The sequence below is a fragment of the Acomys russatus genome, chromosome 2 (genome assembly GCF_903995435.1).
Source record: "Acomys russatus chromosome 2, mAcoRus1.1, whole genome shotgun sequence".
NCBI classification, from domain to species: domain Eukaryota; kingdom Metazoa; phylum Chordata; class Mammalia; order Rodentia; family Muridae; genus Acomys; species Acomys russatus.
This window is the reverse complement of record NC_067138.1, coordinates 106581518-106599550: the sequence shown is the minus strand read 5'-3', so window position 1 is coordinate 106599550 and position 18033 is coordinate 106581518. Positions and strand designations below refer to the sequence as shown.

General features: G+C 40.9%; 1 protein-coding gene and 1 pseudogene across 1 annotated transcript in view; both read left to right on the top strand.

Moving 5' to 3' along the window:
* Nucleotides 1-18033, top strand: part of Jak1 (Janus kinase 1) — a 129213-nt gene that overhangs the window by 10110 nt on the left and 101070 nt on the right. The gene's annotated exons all lie outside the window — the stretch shown is intronic.
* Nucleotides 6026-6849, top strand: LOC127199071 (integral membrane protein 2B-like; annotated as a pseudogene).

The window sequence follows — 18033 nt, the reverse complement described above, 5'->3', positions numbered from 1 at the left end:
GGCGCACACCTTTAATCCCAGCACTCGGGAGGCAGAGGCAGGAGGAACTCTGTGAGTTTGAGGCCAGCCTGGTCTACAAAGTGAGTCCAGCACAGCCAAGGCTACACAGAGAAACCCTGTCTCGCAAAACAAACAAACAAAAAACGACTCTGGCTAGAAAAAAAGCAGCGCATGTGAAGGCTCCGAGGTAGGACGGACATCCTGTGCTATATACAGAGAGAAAGGGGAAGGAGCTGGGTTGTGAGGTCGATGGGCACATGATCAGGCAGTGCATTCTTGTTCATATAACTTTGGGCTTTCAAGAATGGTAACAGGGCCTGGTGAGATGGCTCAGTGGTTAAGCGCACTGCCTGCTCTTCCAAAGGCCCCGAGTTCAATCCCAGCACCCACATGGCAGCTCACCACTGTAACTCCAAGATCTGACACCCTCACACCAACGCACATACATTAAAATTAAATAAAAAAATAAAAAATATTAAAAAAAATTTTTTTTAAATTAAAAAAAAAAATAATAAAATATTAAAAAAAAAGAATGGTAACAGAGGAAGTTGAAGGTTCTAAACTGGGGCTGGTATCATTACTTGTAAAAAGAAAAAGAATATAGGATTCTAAGTCTCACCAACTGCTTCTGGGGGCCTCTCTCCACTTCCTCAGTCTGCTGCCAAATGTCTTGAAATCTTTTCATTTCCTTCCACCTACTCATTCTTTAACCCTTTGTAAACAGACTGCTATCTTCAGACTCTAGATTGTGCCCTTGAGATCACAGGCACCGTTTAGCCATGTATTGGTGCCTTTCCCCCTGCCCTTGCTATGTAAAAGCTCCTTGTCGGCAGATGCCAGCCCACTGTCATCTGGTGTCTGAGGCACAGCGTGCGCTCTTTTCTCTTGTGTCTGTGTACTTCTTGGGTTTTCGTCCTCTGATTGCTTCCCTTTCTCCAGTGAGGTTCTCCGCAACGTTCATGTGTTTTGAAGGTCATGTAGATCGTCCACTTTTGCCTGGGCCCAGTTAATTTTCTGTTTATCTTTTCCTCTCTGCTCTTTCTGTCCCAACCACTGGTTGAGCCATTTCACCTCTGTTCAAAGCATTGGGAACAAGAGGCATAGGCACTTGTGACAAGGGCTTGGCTGAACGAGGCACTGTCCCTGCCCTGAAGGAGCAAACATGTCAATAAATAATTTCAGGGTGGCTTCAGATGTTGGAGAGAGGAGTAGAACATATTAGTGAGGAGATAGAGGCTGTGCAGGGGGCAGGAAATGGGCACAACTCAGAAGTGACAACCTTTTGGCAAAGGCCTGGAAAGTGAGTACAAGAAGCAGCAGAAGGTGGTAGGAGGGAGCGAGGGCAGGTGTAGAAGCAGCCCCTGTGCTGCCAGTCTTTTGGCCTGGTGACTTGCTGACACCTCACATTTAAGTGCACCAAAACTGATGCCATCTCTTTCTGACCCATGACCACACTGATGGACAGTTTCTCTGCTTTCCTTTTCTTAAAACTTTATTTATTTATTATTTATTCAGTATTCTGCCTGCATGCCAGGAAGAGGGCACCAGACCTCATTGCAGATGGCTGTGAGCCACCATGTGGTTGCTGGGAATTGAACTCAGGACTTTTGGAAGAGCAGCTAGTGCTCTTAACCTCTGAGCCATCTCTCCAGCTCCCTCTACTTTTCTCAATAACGTGTTCCTCAGCTTCAGGGAGCACACAATATGTGTTATAACTGCTGGTTCTGTGTTTGTGGCATTCCCACAGACAGCTGGGCAGCATGTAAACCAGCCCGTGCAGAGGTCCAGAGCTTTACGTGCTGACACTGAAATCTGTATTTCTACTTGTCTTGAACATGTAAAAGCCTATCAGTTTCTGATTGTACAAACAGATGGCAGGCCAGATATGGCGTTTGCTCAGGCCGATCTTTCCCGCCTCTCTTCACCATCCTTCCCTAGCGATGTTCCTTCCTCACGATTGAGCCTTTTCCCCAGCTGTGACTTACCAGCAGACTGGGACTTTGCAGCCTTCAAACTGGCTTTCCTTTCCTGGGTTGCTCACGTCTACTCTCTCACTCACCCGTCTTCCCAGCCTTCTTTCCTAGTCTGTCTTCCACGCAGATGGCAGATAATCTTCTTGAAGCTTCCCTGAGGTCGTCGTAGGATTTCTGGGGCTCTATGCTTTTAAAGCCCTACGGGAAACATGCCCCAACTTCCCACGTAGGCACGTTTTGACATAATCTCAACTGACCTTCCCGCCTGCTGCACCCCCACCCCCGCACCCCCGTGTTTTTTTCAGATAGGGTCTCATTGCCCAGGGTGGCTTGATTTCTTGGACTCAAGGGATCCTCCTGCCTCAGCTCTCTATTAGCTGCTTCCTACCCCATTCTACCCAGGTTTTGGTTCTTTGCAGACTTATCTCTGTTGTGCAGTCACAGGTTTCGGAGGAAAGGAACTGCCCTATGGAAATACCTCCTTCCTTGAGGGGCTATTGGGACTTCATTGAATAAATGTCAAACTCTGTGTAAGATCATAAACATTGGACACACTGTATGAGGAAGTCCAAGCATAGGCATTTTACTGCAAAGAGTCTGTGCAAGTTCAGTCCTTGAATTTTGTGAAGGTTCACAAAGTATTTTAGAAGAATTTGATTGTATCCTTGGTCCGTTTTGTGGCTTAAATAAATTTCAGGTAAATTATTAATATTCTTTCTGAGGAATTGATGTGCTTTGGTTTTATAATCAAAAGAAAAAAAGAAAAATGTGTTTTGTAATTGATTGTGTTTCCTTGCTTGCTAGCATGCTCAAAGTTAAGTTATTGGCTTGCTTTTGGTTGCTACATTTTTTTAAACAATGTTTTTGCATCCATCTTCATTAGATTGGATTGTCAAATATTAGATCTTTTAATTTATTTTTTTCAATTTTCATGTATTTATGTGTGTGATATACATGTGTATGCATACATATTTTTTTTCCTGTTTAAGGGTGTATATATGTGTGTGTACATGGAGGGTTGATTTCACATGTGTGGAGTCTTGAGGTCTCTCAATCAACCTCAAACTTATCCACATGATAAACCTTGATAGCCAGCTTGCTCTGGGATCCCCTGCTTCTGCCTTCCCAGATTAGAATTATAGATGGGCCATTATGCTCACCTGGCATTTATTAGGTTCTGTGGGTCTGGACTCCAGTCCTCATGTTTACCCAGCACGTGCTTTAAACACTGAGCCATCTCCCCAGCCCACAGAGCCGTCTTTTAACTAGTGGTTCTTTTGTATATATCTCTTATAGGTATACATAGGTATCTTCAGCTCTGCCTCTCTTTCTTGGTGATGGAATTATAAATGGGGCAGAATGTGTGTGGGGGTCATGGATGTGGATGTAGGTGACTACACTGGGACCCTGCAGAGTTGGGCAGATGGAGTTGCCTTTCCTGGGTAGCAAAAGGCTGCCCTTATGGCCTTTGATGATGAAATCAGTGCTTTGTTGACAATATGCTAGGACTATGAGAGGTCAGAGGGCAGCTGATGTTGGACTCTTGTCTTCTGCATTTTTTCCTTTACTATCTTGTGTCCACACCTATGTAACAAAGAAGTAAGAACAGAGCAGCTCTTCCTCCTGGGGAATTCTCACCATGTCTAACCTCAGAGTCTTGCTTCTTTCCACATACACGCTGGTAGAGCTCTTTCTCTCAAGTTGGAAAGGAGGCAACAATTTAACTATGTCAGAATCTCATGAGTGCTCAGGGTGTGTATGTCAAAGGTAATCCCTACAATAAGGATGGGGCTGGGACTAGATAACAAGGAATTCCTGTTTTAACACACTAACTGGTATAACAGAGTACCCGATGACTCTACAAAACAGAAAAAACGGGAGAGGGATCTAAGTAACTTTTGCACCTTGATTTCTGCCACCTGTAGTAACAACATGGTGTTAAGGGATAAATATCTTGGGTAGAAAAGGCAATAGGCGGGCCAGTGAGTGTTTGGCTGGTCCTGTTTCCCAGGTCTGAGGCTTGTCTTGTCCTCCCAGCTGCAGAGAAAGGGTGCATGAGGATAAGGCTCTGGTTTGAGAGTTCTTAGCCTGCCTCTGTGGGATTTGTACTTTGCGTTTGTGACTTAACTTAGTATCTGTAAGAGCCAGAGAGTAGGATCTTGATGGGATTTTTTTAGGTGCAAACAGACCACTAACTTGTCACTTATAGGCATTGACATTTAAAATGGAACCCGTGAAGCGTGTTCCTAAAGTTTCTGAAGTAGTTTTAGGTCCTTGGAAAAGTAGCTGATATGTTTGTGTAGTATTTGTTTGCCTTGAATTCCTGGTCTCAGTGTGTTTCCTGAGTAGCTAGGCCTGTTAGGACCATTTTAGCAAACTCACTCGGTCCCTGCCCCTGCCTGCCCTCCTTAATTTCAGGATTTGGAAGGCAGAGACAGGTGGATCTCTGTGAGTTCAAGATAGCCAGAGCTACATAACAGAAAGACCCTCCCTTAAGGAAAAAAATAGGAAATGCCTAATTGTTTGGTGAGTGCTCCTTTCTCTGTTGCATACTTGGACAGCAGTCATCTGTAGGATGGGTGTGTAGATGCGTAGAGGCTCTGAGCTTTGCACTGAATTGAATCAAACAGGCTGGCCTTTTGCTTCCGTCCCTGAGTCACGCCTTCAGGTTCTGAGGTACTCTCCTTGAGATTCTGCGTACTTTTCTAGCTTATATTTTACTCACCTTTGGGATGATAAAATTACTCCTGGTTTTCTAGCTGTAACTCAGTTTTCTGTTTTGGCAGGGCAGAGAGATCTAGTATTTCAGATACTTTGTGTATTAGCTTGGTCTTTTGTGTGTTGACTTGAAAACTTGACCATGTATATGCATCAGTGTGCGTGCGTACGTGTGTGTGTCTGTGTGTGTGAAATGTTCTCCAACTTTCTAATAATCACTGAGTGACGAAGTTTCCAAAGAGCAGTGGTATCTTTAAGCTACAGATTCTAAGTGTGGTTTTTTTCTTTTCTTCTTTCCTTCCTTTCTTTCTTTCTTTCTTTCTTTTTTTTTTTTTTTTTTTTTTGGTTTTTTGAGACAGAGTTTCTCTGTGTAGCCTTTGCTGTCCTGAGTCACTTTGTAGACCAGGCTGGTCTTGAATTCACCAAGATCTGCCTGCCTCTGCCTCCTGAGTGCTGGGATTAAAGGTGTGCGCCACCACACTTGGCTAAAAGTATGGTTTTTCTACGCCTGCTCTAACTCCCAAATAATGACATGATGACCTGTTACATTTATTAATAAACTTTAAGCACTATACCTGGCCAGATTCTGAGTTATTCTAACTCAACTATGCTGACCTGGTCTACTTCCCAGCCATGTGCCCCGTTACCTGCCAGCTTAGTCTCTCCCTGGCTGTTCTTGTTCTATCTTCATCTTCATGGCGACCTCCTCATGGCCTGGTAACTCCTTCACTCTCTCTTACCTCCACCTGGGACTCCCTCCTATGATTCCACGTCCTGCCTCAACTTTTCTACCTAGTTCTTTACTAACCAATCAGAGATGACGGAGAACAATTTTTTCACAACATTGAGATAGGAGATTCTTCAATAGTAATGACAGTGCCCACATCCAGGCTGCAACCAGATCCCTGGGCCCATAAATCAGCATCTGAATACACAGTGCATAAAACTATCCCCCAACATTTCCCCAGTTTAGTCCAATAAAAGGCTCTTTCTCTTACAGTAATAAACTATATATGGTAAAGACAATTATGAAAACTATCTGCCATAGCTCACACTTGTAATCACAGCACTCGGGAAGCAGAGGCAGGTATAGCTTTGTGAGTTCATGGCCAGCCTGGTCTACAAAGCAAGTCCAGGACAGCTAAAGCTACACAGAGAAAGCCTGTCTTAAAAAAAAAAAAACTAAACAAGGCTCCTCAGGGCCGCTCCCCACGGCCACGCCTGTGAAGCCGGGATCCTCGCTACACTGAGCCGCAGTCCGCTGCTCTACCGCACAATCGCGCCTTGAGCTGCACCGGGGATCCCTTTGCTGTCGAGGCGCCCCAGGTCGCACTATGGTGAAGGTGACATTCAACTCAGCACTGGCCCAGAAGGAGGCCAAGAAGGACCAGCCCAAGAGCAGGGAGGACGCACTCATCATTTCCCCCTCCCCCCAGGATGCCGTGGCAGTGGATTGCAAGGACCCGAATGGTGCGGTCCCGGTTGGACAGAGGAGGGCCTGGAGCTGGTGCATGTGCTTTGGATTGGCCTTCATGGTTGCCGGAGTCGTCCTCGGAGGAACATACCTGTACGAGTATTTTGCCCTTCAGCCAGATGACGTGTACTAACTACTGTGGGCTAAAGTACATCAAGGATGATGACATCTTGAACAAGCCTCCTGCAGATGCCCCAGCTGCTCGCTACCAGAAGATTGAAGAGACCATTAAGATCTTTGAGGAAGATGACGTTGAGTTCATCAGCGTGCCTGTACTAGAGTTTGCAGACAGCTATCCTGCCAATATTGTGCAGGACTTTAACAAGAAACTAACTGCTTATTTGGACCTTAACCTGGACAAGTGCTATGTGATTCCTCTGAACACTTCCATCGTTATGCCACCCAGAAACCTGTTGGAGCTACTCATTAACGTCAAGGCTGGAACCTACTTGCCCCACTCCTACCTTATTCATGAGTACATGGTGATCAGTGACCGTGGAAATTGTGGACCACCTGGGCTTCTTCATTTATCTGAGTGTGTTATGACAAGGAAACCTACCAGCTGCCTACCAGCTGCAATGCCGAGAGTCGATCTGAAGTATTCAGAAGCGTGAAGCCAGTGGCTGTTTTACCATTCGGCATTTTGAGAAGAAATTTGCTGTGGAAACTTTAATTTGCTGTTGAGCAGTCAAGAAAATGTAGGGAGAAATTCAATGCCACTGCATACCCGCCTCCTTTGTATTTTGTGCAGTGATTGTTTTTTTAAAATCTTCTTTTCATGTAAGTAGCAAACAGGGCTTCACTGTCTTTTCATCTCAGTAATTCAATTAAAAACCATTATCTATAAACATTGAGATGTAACAAGAATAAATTAATAAAAAGAAAAAAACCCATTATCTTAAAAAAAGAAAGCAACACCTTTTCTTTTTTCCAAGTGTGGTGTCTTTGATATTTGAATTAGCAAATATGTGGGGTCCTCTGGTAAGATTCACTTTTCTGTAGAGCTTACATACTAGGAAGAATTTAAATTCTTGAAATCACTTGCCTGGATTTTTATGTGTTAATTCTGTACTTCCAAGAGGAAGGGGTACCCAAGGAATAGTCATATGCATATGTTTAAGGATCACAGTGACTTATTGTGGATGCACGTAGCCCTGCTACCTAGTCTGTTAGCATTTGAGGCCACCCTCTAATATTCCTTTAATTAAAATGTGCAGTATTTTCGGTGTTGCATTTAACTACTTTAGAGGATGATTTCAGTCTTGATGTTTTAATATCCTAGGTCTCTGCTATAATAAGATTTTAGACAAATGTTTGGAATTTAAGAAACAACTCATGTTACTAATTTGTATATCATGTCTGTGCAATGGAATATAAATATCACAAAGCCAAGAAAAACCTTAAAACAAAACTAAACAAAACAATAATAACCTCCCCTCCAAACAAAAACAAAACCCCCAAAATCCCAGAACAACACAAAACCAAAGCAAAATAAAAAACCAAAACCAAAACAAACAAAAAAAACCAAACCAAAGCCAAAAAACAAAACAAAACAAAACAAGAAAACAAAAAACCTATCAGGTAAAAATTACACTTGCAAAGTCCAGTCCATTTGTATTTGGCAAATCTTGGAGAAAGCACTCTTCTATTTATCCTGTGTTGGTGAGTTCAAAGTTCTGTACTTAAATCAATTTCAATCATAGCTTGCATTTATCAACTTAAAATCATCTACTTAGATCTAAAAGCATTTTTAAAAATTGAAAACAACTTAAGTTTATATGTGAGACTGTAACTATCTAATCTTCAGCCCCATCAGAGACCCGAGAAAGATAAATATTACCTGAGTAGAGCAAGCAGCTTCCAAAACTATAGGAATGACAGAGACAGTAGATTGCCTGCATGGCTACCCAAGATTCCTTAGCAATTGGCCCATTATATGACAGACTTTTTTGTAAAGGAGGAATTATGAAGGATTACTTAAATTGTTTTGGCAAAGTTGGTTAGTTGACTTTCCTACATGTTTTGCTTGTCTACAGCTTGGACAGCATGCTGTTTGCAGTTCAAGAAGGCTAGTTTCCTGTCTAGTGGCTAGCTTGCCACAGCTGAAGCAAACTCCACATGGGGGTTCTTTGATGCCCATCATATTCTTTGAAATAGAATGGGTGTGCTTCCAGGAGCTGACATATCTCACTGTCAAAAAGCCTTTTATTAATAAAACATTTTAAAGTACAATATTCTGTATATCTCTGAGGTTTTTGAAGACCATCTCTATTTATAGTATATCTGAGTAGGCAAATATTGCTAGTTACTAGATATTTACTGTCTGGTTAACTTTAAAAACATTTACAAGAGGATAAATAAGCTTATTTGTGATTAAATAATCTAGTACCTAATATGACCATGCATTTGATTGACTACTAACTTTCATTTCTTAAGTATCCTAAACGATTTGTAGTAGCAGCTTTTAATGACTAGAACTTCACATTACATTTTAAAATGAGTTGCACTGGTAGAATACCTTATACAAAAGTTGGAACATATATGCAGCCTATTGTAACAAAAATAACTTTAAATTTGTATCAGTATACAAAGATCCATACCAGTGTACATTTTTTGCTCTTTAGTTTAAAAGCAGATTTTATCCTATCATTCCTGTATCCATCCTTTTTCTTTACATCCCTTCTCCTTCTCCCCCTAGCATTAGGTAGGAGAGAAAGATAGAGGAAAGAAAAGAAAAGAGAGAAAGAGACCCCCGAATCTAACCTCTTTTACTTTGTCTCCTCCCCGACCAAGAACATTAACAACTTGTGACCAACCTCCCTTTATGATGACAAACAGCCACCACCCACCACCACAACACACTCATCCTACTTTTTGGGACTGGGGTATCACTTTCTTAAAATTGCTTCCTGCTGTCTGTGGACGATGTTCTCTTTTGGGGGCCCTGAAAAATTGGAATAAAGGCCAAGTCTGGGAGAGCTAGCTGTATCATTTGCTGTCCAGTCTCTGTGTGATGGGAAAGTGCAGGGCTTAACTGATGTCCTGCCTGGAACAGTCTGGACCATATAGAAGTTTTTTTGAAATTAGATTTTTGAGGAAATAGCTATTGAGACAGTCTATGAGGCTGAATCATCTGGGCTACTTGTCTTGTCTTCTTTGGTGTCTGGTCTTTTTGCTCTGTAAACATAAAAACTTTTAAAGGTAATATACATTTCTGCATATATATATATGTGTGTGTACATATATGTATATATATGCATGGAATCTTGTGGAGTTAATTATCTTACTAATATTAATTACTGCTGGTTATAATACAGTGGTAGTTATTTCTTAGCCTGCTGTTTTCCAAATAAAGGGTACAGAAACTTGTTAGATTTATGATAAGCCTTAAAGCCCTGGAGCTGAGCAGACATTGAACCTCTAAGCTTATTTAGCTATCTCTCAGCTACACAACCCAAGTTATTTGCCAATAGGTCGTCCTTTCTGGGCTTCTTTTGTCCCATCAGTCTGTCCTCATGGCCATGTGCTCAACATCCATCCTGCCCATGGCAACTTCTTTTTCTGCAGCTTTCTCTCATCCTGCTCCTCTGTTCCTTCTCCTGCTGTCCTCATGGTCTCCCAACTCCATGCCCGGGAATCTAAACTCTGCCTACCTCTCTTCTGCCCAGTCATAGGCTTCAGTAACTTTATTAACCAATCAGGGATAATTGGGGAACGCTCATTACATCACATGGATACAGGAGATGGTTCAACATTCATATCAATGCCAGTGCCAGATGTCAGGGCACTGAAATCAGCATCTGAAAACACAATGTGCATGACCCTCCTCCAACAGTGGAATGTGCATTTGCACAATTCAGCTGAAGATGATTCTCTGGTCTTTGAGCAGGAAAAGCATCTGCCTTTCCTTATGAGCTAGTTGGGACTGTATAACCAAAGTGTAATACAAAATTTCATCTGTGCCATATGAAAGAATAGCATGATAAGTCCTGAGGAGTCTGTAGCCAACAAGATTTATTGGCTATGCAAAGACATGTTCTCATGTCTTAGCCAGTCTGTTATATTTTTGGTTGCGAGCCTAGCCTTTGAGGGTTGAGCCATCTCTCCAGCCCTCAGCCAAATAGAGTGATCAGCAATTTATCTTGTCTGTTTTGTTTGTTTCTTTCTTCATGTCTGCAGTCAAGATTTTCAGGAGGTCTCCTTTGCTCAAATGAAATCTTTAATTTTGAAGGGATTCATAGCTTTTCATCTCTTATTGAAACAAAGGCAAAACCTCTTTTGCAGTGTAACACACTTCTTGCCTTCCATTCTGAAGCTAAGAGATCCTTGAAATAAGCAGATTGATTTAGTTCAGCAGTTTCACCCCCCAATAATCCAATGTCTTTTATCAGCTGTAATTTTTTGCACATTATCAATTAAAAATTTAAAGTTAATAAAGCATTATGTAGTTTATCTCTGGGGGAGTCTTTGTTACTCCACCTCCATTTTTTGTTATCCATCTCTTTTAAAATACAATTAGATCTCTCTACAGATGCTTGTCCTGTAGGATTATGTGGTATCCCTGTAAGTGTTTTATATCACAATATGCAAAAAGCTATTTCATTTTATTAGAGACATACGCTGGAGCACTGTGAGTTTTAATTTGAACAGGTATTCCCATAATAGCCATAACTTCTAGTAAGTGTGTAAATACAGAATCAGCCTTTTCAGAACTTAAAGCAGTTGTCCATTGAAATCCTGAGTGTATGTCTGTGTATGCGCACATATTTTAATTTTTCAAACCCTGCAAAATAAAACACATTCATTTGCCAAATTTCATTTCTTTGGGTACCTGTAGGGTGACTTCATGTGGATAATGGAGTTTGGTTATGTAAAGAACAAGTAAGACATTTCCTTATAATTTCCTTGGCTTGTTGCCAAGTGACAGAAAGTCATTTTTCAACATGGTGTTTCTTATAAAATCCTGAAGCTTCTAGCACATTTCCTATTAGTAGCTGATTAATTTCATCACTACCTTGTGCTAGAGGGCCTGGTAGACCTGTATGGGATCTGATATATGTTATAAACACTGGATGACTTCTATTTCTGATCACTTGTAGTTGAATAAAGAATGAAGTTAATTCTGAATCATTCTGAATAAATTCAGCAGTTTCTATCTAGAAAACAACTCTTTGTGCATATTGATTATATTAAGAGATTCAGAAAAGTCATATAATGGCATATAATTCTGATTTTTAAACCGAATCACAAGGGCTCTGAGCCACTTTGTTTTTCTGACTTATAACCTGCTTTTTTTCCTTTTTTTTTTTTTTTTTTTTTTTTTTTTTTCGAGACAGGGTTTCTCTGTGTAACAGCTCTAGCAGTCCTGGAACTCTCTCTGTAGACCAGGCTGGCCTTGAACTCACAGAGATCCTCTTGCCTCTGTCTCCCAAGTGCTGGGATTAAAGGTGTGCACCACCAACTGCCTGGCTTTTATAACCTATCTTTCTTGATTTATTTACATCAGTAAAGAATGTAGGGGGTCCAGAAATTGGTATGTCTTTTACTATATGAGGGAGAATCGAATTACTTCTTTTTTGTTTTTGTTTTTGTTTTTTATTTTGTTTTTTTTTTTGAGACAGGGTTTCTCTGTGTAGCCTTGGCTGTTTTGGACTCGCTTTGTAGACTAGGCTGGCCTCGAACTCACAGCAATCCCCCTGCCTCTGCCTCCCAAGTGCTGGGATTAAAGGCATGTGCCACCATACCCGGCCTCAATTAGTTCTTTGTAAGAAGAACTTTATTTTTTTTAGAAAGTCTTTATAAAAACTGAACTTGCTTTTGAGGTATTTGTTGTTAATTTCTCCCAAAAATTATTAAAAGCTCTTTGCAAATTTTAATTTTCTGTTCATACAGAAGTATTTTAGCATTAGTAAAAGGTACCACAATTACTGCTGGCTCTATTCCTGCTAATCAACATCTCATTTTTCCTTTCAGAATGAATTTGGAAACTTTTTCAGTATAGGTCTTTAATTTTTTGGAATAGCTATTCCAAAATGTAATCCTAGATGTAATCTCTTTGCATAAGAATTTCTGTGGGAGAATGAGTAGAAGGCAAAATAACTAAAATACAGTCCAGCTTTAAATCTAAACAGTCCACATGTATGTCTTGTAATTTCTTTACTCCCAGAGCCAGTTCTCTCTCAGCCTCAGCTGATAATTTTCTTGGACTGTATAAGTCCTTATCACCTTGTAAGGTTTGAAATAAATTAATCCAATTGTGGGCCTTGGTCACTTAATATCTCCAAACCATTTTGAGAATCATTAAGAGTTCTTAATTGGTCTCTCTTGATTTGTACCTTGTGTGGTTGAGTTTTCTGCAGACCTGTCTTATATTCTAGATAATAGAATCTCCTTTTTGTATTTTTTAAGGAGCAATTTGTAATCCCTAGCAAAGGAAAATTCTCTTTACTTAATGAAACATTTTTTCTAATGTATCTCAATTTGAATCAGCCGGCAAGATACCATGCATATAATGGTAAATTATGGATTGAGGAAGTTATTTATGAATTATTTTTTAATGGCAGTTGTACAAAATATTGACAGAAAGTAGGACTACTCAATATCCCTTGTGGCAAGACCCTCCAATGGTAACTTTTAACAGGTTTAGAGTTATTTGTTATAAGTAGACATTGTGGAAGCACATTTTTCTTTATCTTGTTCATGCAAAAGGATGGTGAAGAAGCAGTCTTTTAAATCAATTACAATAATAGGCCATGCCTTAGGTACAAAGAAGGTAATGGGATTCCAGGCTGTAAAGAACCCATTGCCTGAATGATTTCATTAATTGCTCTCAGAGCTGTCAACATCACCCATTTGCCAGATTTCTTTTTAATGACAAATATAGAAGAATTCCAAGGACTGGTGGGCTCTTCTATATGTTGATCCTTCAGCAGCTCTTGGACGAGCTGTTCTAGCACCTGTAGCTTTGCTTTTCTCATAGGCCACTGTTCTACCTAAACAGATTTGTTAGGTAACCATTTTAGTGGTAAGGCAGTTAGTGTAGTTCCAGCAGTGGCTCCCAGTATAAAGTTGAAGAGTCAGCCTCTGCTATACTTTGCTTATAGATAGCTTGGGACAGTCTGTAACTGTCTTGGATAACACAGAATACTTGCCTAGATGCTTGTTTTCTAGCCCCTTCTGCGATTTTTGCTTTATCTGCTGAAGCTGTTCTGACTTCGATATCTGGGTTTTTAATGTTTGTCTTCAGAGCAGTGTTGCTTAGTTATTCTGCTGATGGGTTTCTCTGTTTTTTCCCTGGAATGGTTGATTTGATGTTGATATTGGGGCCCATGAGAGTCCCCACTAGCGTTTCCCAACAAGGGTCACCCTATTTGTCTCTTGCTGACCCACATTCATTCGTTCAGTTCCGGCCTTTGCCGCATCTTTTACATTTCCAGAAGGCTTAGGCCTTCTTTCAGAATTGGCTGCTCAAATGGTATATACTCACTTATATCTGCATACTAGCACAAGGGGCATGTCCCACGAAAGCCTTCACTTACCAGGAAACTGGGACAGAGGGGAGGACATCCTATTGGGACTCTGGATGAGAGAAGCATGGGAGAATAGTAAAGTAGAAGGATCCAGAGGGTCCTAGAAAACATAAAGTAGAACATTATGATAGGCAGATTTGGGCCCAGGGGTCCCGCTCAAACTAAGGCACCAGCCAAGGACAATACAGGCGGTAAACTTTAACCCCCTACCCAGATCTAGCCAATGGTCAGAACATTCTCCACAGTTGAGTGGAGAGTGGGATATGACTTTCTCATGAACTCTGGTGCCTCACATTTGACCACGTCCCCTGGAGGGGGAGACCAGGTGGCACTCAGAGGAAGGACAGCAGGTTGCCAAGAAGAGACTTGATACCCTATGAGCATATACAGGGGGAGGTAATCCCCCTCAGGAACAGTCATAGGGGAGGGGAATAATGGGAAAATGGGTTGGGGGGGGGAGGGAAGAATGGGAGGATACAAGGGATGGGATAAACATTGAGATGTAACAAGAATAAATTAATAGTAATAAAAAAAGAAACCAAAAAAAAAAAAAAGAATTGGCTGCTCCTGCCTTGTCTGTGTCCTCATGGTGACTCCCTCATAGCGGTTTCCTCTCCTGGCCACCTCCTCATGGCATCCTTCTCCTTCTCTTGCCTCCACCTGGATCTCCCTCCTGGGATTCCAAATTCCATCTCAACTCTTTGCCCAATTATTGGCTGTTCAGCTCTTTATTAACTAATCAGAGTTGATGGATAACAATTTTTGTACAGCATTGAGGCAAGAAATTCTTCAATAATAATGATAATGCCCATATTCACACTGCAACCAGATCTCTGGGCCCAGAAATTAGCATCTGAATACACAGTGCACAAAACCATCCCTAACCTGTGTGTGTGAGTGTGTGTGTGTGTGTGTGTGTGTGTGTGTGTGTGTGTGTGTGTGTGTGTGTAGAGATAACTCAGCAATTAAAAGCACTGTCTGTTCTTCCACAGGACTCAGGTTCAATTCCCGGCACCTACATGGCAGCTTACAACTATCTGTAACTCCAGTTCCAGGGGATCTGATACCCTTACACAGAGCTATATTAACGAAAAACTGCAATGTAATAAAATAAAAATAAATTATATATAAAAAATGACTATAAGTGTATTTACATGTACTGCTTGTCTTGGCACATTTTAAAGACTTGCATGTCAGACAACCCATCCATGTTCTAGAACTTAATAATTGCAGTGCTTAACTGTTACCTGTTTCTGGTTTATGTATCCTGAACCACTGCCATTGTGTTTGACACAGAGTAGGAATCCTGTAAAAAGACTGTTTTGTCCTCTAAAAACCAAGGGAGGCTAAGGCAGAGGTTGCCATGAGCTCAGGAATTTAAGACCAACTTAGAGAATATCATAAGAACTCTCTCAGAGAGGGGGTGGTGGTGGTCGTAGGGGTGGTGGGCAAGTTTCACTAATGTACTTTGTTTTTGTGCTGTGTGTGTAAGGAAGACGTTAACAGTTCAGGTGTCCTCAAGGGTCATTCACTTAAGAAAAAATTGAGACAGGGTCTCACTGACTGGCTAGGCTGGCAGGCTTCACCTCCCGGGCATTACACACATGTGCCCACCATGCCCCCCGGGGATGGAGCTTACGGCCTTTTCTTGTGCAGCAAGCACTTTACTATCTGCGCTATCTCACCAGCTCAGGTATCGTTCAACTGGAGAAATAGCAAAGCGCAAAAGACAGTGGAATAGGACTCAGACAACAGAAGAAGAGGACTGTTACTACAGAGTCGCCACTCAGATGAAAATAAAGGAACATCTAAAGGGCCACTGCAGCTCCTGAGAGGCCGGAAAGGCTGTTGAACTACTTCCTTTTTGGCTGTGAATTCTGTTTACTTTCTTCAGGTTAGAACTAGAGCTCTCATGGTTTTTAAGAGATCATGAAGTCAGCCAACCCAAGCACAGTTGGTTCTGAGTTCACAGGAGCTGCCTAATAAGTACATTTGAAGTTATTAGCATACATGGCCATAAGAACTGGAAAACATCAAAGTGCTTCAGGAAATGGCTCGTTTTCTGTTTTGACAGTGGAGGGAAGAGAGTGTGGCAACGAGGTGACTGGCCAGAACCTCTGTGGACCAGTGCTTTAGTAGGCTGTTGCTGTTTGACTCAGGTTGGCTTTGTGATCCTCCCATCTCAGCATCCCACATGCTTGGGATTACAAACATGTTACATAATGCTTGATTTTTCATTGATTAGTACTGTAGTTCATAAAATAGCTACATGTAGAATTAATTAAATTAAATACTTGGTTTTTGAAGTAGCTCCAAAGAGGCTGAGATTTTATTTAAGAATTATTAATTATGTATACATGTATATGGGGGCTATGTACTCAGAAAAGGGTGTTGGATCCTTGGAGCCTGAGTTACCAAAGGCTGTGAGTGCTGGGAATTGAACTTGGGTCCTCTGGCAAAGCACCAACTGCTCTTACCCACTGAGCCATTTCTTTAGCACTGAAGTTGAGGTAGACTTTGAGGTGATCTAAGATGTTAGGATTCTTTAAGCTTTGTCTGTTAATTTGGATATTAATAATAATGGTGCCCTATAAAAGAGGAACAATGGAGCTGTTTGTTTGGGGGAGGTGTTCTGGGTGCACAGTCTGAAGGAGCGGCTGGGTGGGAAGTGTTGAGCCTAAACCAATCCCAGGCTGCATCTAGGAATGATTAAACTTTTCTTGTAAAAATTTTTAATGATGACTAAATCTTTAATAAAAGTGTTCCCTTTAATGTTGACATTTACTTCTAGATTGAAGCTATTGTTAGACTAAATGAAAACAATTACATAAGTAATTTTATAATAAATAAAATTCTATCCCTGTCTTTGTTACTAATGAATATATAAATATACATTATGTAATTTTTGTTACAGGCTATATCTAATCTGTTTTTTCTTACATAAACATTTTAAAAGTTCTATTGTAATATAGCCTTCATAAAAGCCATTTTAAATATCTCTTTATTTGGTTTGGGTGTTTTATTTTGTTTAGATAAAAATCACCTATTATATAATATTTAAGCTGTTTCTGCCATTTTGTACTATGTGTTTATTTAGAGTGACAGTCTTAGCACAATCAAAATATTTATTGATCAACTTTGAAAAACACTGAAAATACTGTGTCTTACAGTATCAAATGTTCAGCCAGGCTTTAATTATTGATAAAAAAATAACCAAGCAAAAATTGCTTTGGTCTTTAGTAAATGATTAATGTATATTAAGAAGTTATCTTCTTCTTCTTCTTCTTCTTCTTCTTCTTCTTCTTCTTCTTCTTCTTATTATTATTATTATTATTATTATTATTATTATTATTATTATTTTACATATACAAAGAGGTTATTTTTAAAATTTCTTTCTGGCCATGGTGGTGAATGCCTTTCCAGCACTTGGGAGGCAGAAGCAAGCAGATCTTGGTGAGTTCAAGGCCATCCTGGTCTACATATGCCTTCTAGGATAGCCAGGACTAGATAGTGAGACCCTGTCTCAAAAAAGAAAAACATTTTTTTATGTTTTTCTTTTCTTTTTTTCCCCCATTTTTTTGGAGACAGGGTTTCTCTGTGTAGCCCTGGCTGGTCCTGGACTCACTTTGTAGACTAGGTTGGCCTCAAACTCACAGAGATCCACCTGCCTCTGCCTCCCGAGTGCTGGGAATAAAGGCATGCACTACCACCGCCCGGCTCATAAAATAAATTTTATTAATTTAAATACATTTATTTATTTTATTTAATTTTATTAAAAAATCTTGTAAGGGAGACTTCTCCTTTTGTTCCTGGTCTTCCTTAGCATGTCCATGCAATAATTACCCAGCACAGAAAACCATTATATTAAGAACAGTAACAAGAAAGGGCAGTGGGCTGAGGAGATGGGCTAGTTGTTAAAGTGCTTGCTGTGAAAGCGTGAGAGCCAATCCTCAGCACCCAGGTAAAAACTTGGCTTGGTAGTATGGCTTTGTAATTCAGTGCTGGGGAAGCAGACAGGGGGATCCGCAGCTCACTGGTCAGACAGTCTCAGGTTCCAGTGAGAGACACACATGACACTTCTCCACCACCAAAGGTGACGGCTCTTCAAATTTGACCTGTGGGCTTCATGTACACACATGTACGTGCACTTGTACGTGCACGCCGTCCCTCCCCAAAATACATCCCCCAAGAGGCTTGAAAGCTCCTAACTGATGGGTGCTTTGGTTTCATTTCACTTGAGACTTAAGGAAATAATGGGTTTAGGAGGTGAAAAAATCTCACACTTCTCATCCCGGGCTCCATATTCTCCCACTGTGTGCTGCTTTGGGGAGTCAGGCCT